At 49.7% G+C, this 2126-nt stretch overlaps 1 long non-coding RNA gene across 1 annotated transcript; it reads right to left on the bottom strand.

The window, feature by feature from the left end:
* Positions 1-278: 278 nt before the first annotated feature.
* LOC150002385 (uncharacterized) lies at positions 279-1739 on the bottom strand. Its single transcript, XR_016512982.1, has 3 exons — positions 1607-1739; positions 1145-1253; positions 279-1058 (listed from the first exon to the last, which is right to left on the bottom strand). It is a non-coding gene; the product is annotated as an uncharacterized LOC150002385 (long non-coding RNA).
* Between the last annotated feature and the right edge of the window lie 387 nt (positions 1740-2126).

The raw sequence follows: 2126 nt of genomic DNA, 5'->3' as shown, positions 1-2126 counted from the left end.
CGCGGCCGGGGACCAGGGCCGGGCCGGCCGGGGCAGAGGCTGGGCTGGGACGTGCGCTGCCCTTCCCAGGCGGGGCTGCGGGCGCTCCCGCTTGCTTTCTCCCTCTGCCGCTGGAAGCGATGTCTCCCCCAGACCCTGAGCGCCCACCCCGAGGACAGCTGTCTGAGCAAGCCCCCAAGTCGTGTGCGAGAAACTTTCAATGCTTCATCCAGTGAAATGGGCAGTTTGTGCCACGGTTTCCCGACAGCAGCGCCAGTGACCCTTTGCACGGGGGAGGGGTGGGGCCGGCCCCCATGTTGTGGGGTGTCTAGGGCAGCTCAGGGTTACCAGCTTCCAGGCCTCCACCACTAGATGCCAGCAGCACCCTCTTCTGTCCAGTAAGGGCAACAAGAAAATGTCTCCAGATGTTGCCAGATCGGCAGGGACCCACTGCCCTGCACCTTCCTGGCCGTGTGCTAGGCTGAGTGGCGGGGGACAGGCAGGGACGCAGGTCACCTGAGCTCGGAGCAGCACAGTGCCCCAGCGCAGCGCTGTCACGGCAGCTGGAAGCGGCGACGGGGCGGCAGTGCAGACCTAAGGGCTATTACAAACGGAGTGGTGGGTACCCATTACATGATGCAGCGCTGTTCTCACCCACTGACTCGGAAGGGCGTTCTTGTTTTGCCTTTTAAGCAGCAACAGAAGAACGTGAGGGGTATGTTTTTAAAGGAAAAATATGTTCACGTAGGACAATGAAAGGATTTCGATGGTGCTGCCTCTGGGGCTCGGATTGAGGCAGTTTACTTATTTTTGCGTGTTTTTGTTTTTCTGCCTTGAAGAGCTAGATGGCCATTGGCGGTGACTGTGGCCTGTGAGTCAGCTGACCGCCTCTTTGCCATAAACAAGGCTCTCTGAACTCCCACGTCCTCCTGGGATAAAACTCTGGCCTGTTTATGCCTCTAGCTTCAGAGTTCTCCCCTTTCACACAGAGGTTAAACGTAGCCTACAAACTCAGACTAAAGGTTTACTCAACATCGATCAGGCCCGGCCTTTGGGGGCGTGTGGCGAGTGGAACGGAACTGAACAGAACAGGAGAACAAGACTGAGGGGGTTGTAGACAACACAAAGAGATGTGTTTTTTAAAAAACCATTTGGAAACACTTACCTAAGTAGCTGCCTCAAATTCCCACCAGTCGGTACAATTTGGGTTACATATTTCCAGCTCCACTACTGCTTTTTCTTATTTCACATTTTTTTTTCTGGCCTCGAATTACCTAATATTGCAAAACAGAAAATAAGGAATGTGTTACCCTGTTTATCAAATTAGCATGAAACAAGATGTATATCATCTGAAGGTTATCAGCAAAATGATCATGCTTTCAACTTCATTGGAAGAAGTATAAATATATTACTGCTCAGTTTGCCATATTTGGGTGGTACATACATCAAAGTTGAATAAGTGCAAAGCTCCCACTTAATGAACTCATACTGTCATGACTCTAAAGTGGGTCATCTTCTAAGCGCCACAAAAATCACTGGTAAATATTTATTCATGAATAATGTACAACGGTCTCACTGTGCTATTTTTCCCTATGAGTTTGCGAAAGGACAGTTTACAGAGATGGACCTTTGCTGGTGATTGTGAGTTTTGGTGCTGATTTTTAAACACCGAATGGCCATCTTCAGGTCTCGTGGCCAATGGGCCACTCTTCATGACGCCGGTTTTGCAGACTCCCTGCTTTTCCGTTGCTGGCCCAGGTGATATGCTCTGCGGAATGTCTCCTTGGTGGGCGTCTGCCGGAGGCCTTCCTGCTGCCGGCGTGGGAGGCCCACCACGCTCCACACTTACCTCGGCCAGTTCAACAGGCGCGTGACAACTGCTGACAGGGATGAGATTTCACATCGCAGGTTTCTTAGTTCCAGAATCTGCTTTATTGAATTATCAGAAGTCACAGCAGGGAAAACTTGTCCTGCAGAAAGTTACAAGTTCTTTTTTAACTTACAAAATAAAATAAACATTTGAGGTATGCTTTAAGTCTTTTAATATAAATTTATATGCTCAGTTCCTGTTTAATAAGGAAGAAAAGAGCTAAACAACATTCCTCACACAGGTCAACCAAAGGGCGTGATTTTGGTTCTGAGTTTAG

This window comes from Furipterus horrens, unplaced genomic scaffold (genome assembly GCF_987537825.1).
Source record: "Furipterus horrens unplaced genomic scaffold, mFurHor1.1.pri manual_scaffold_9, whole genome shotgun sequence".
Classification (NCBI taxonomy): Eukaryota; Metazoa; Chordata; class Mammalia; order Chiroptera; family Furipteridae; genus Furipterus; species Furipterus horrens.
This window is presented reverse-complemented; position numbering and strand designations above follow the sequence as displayed.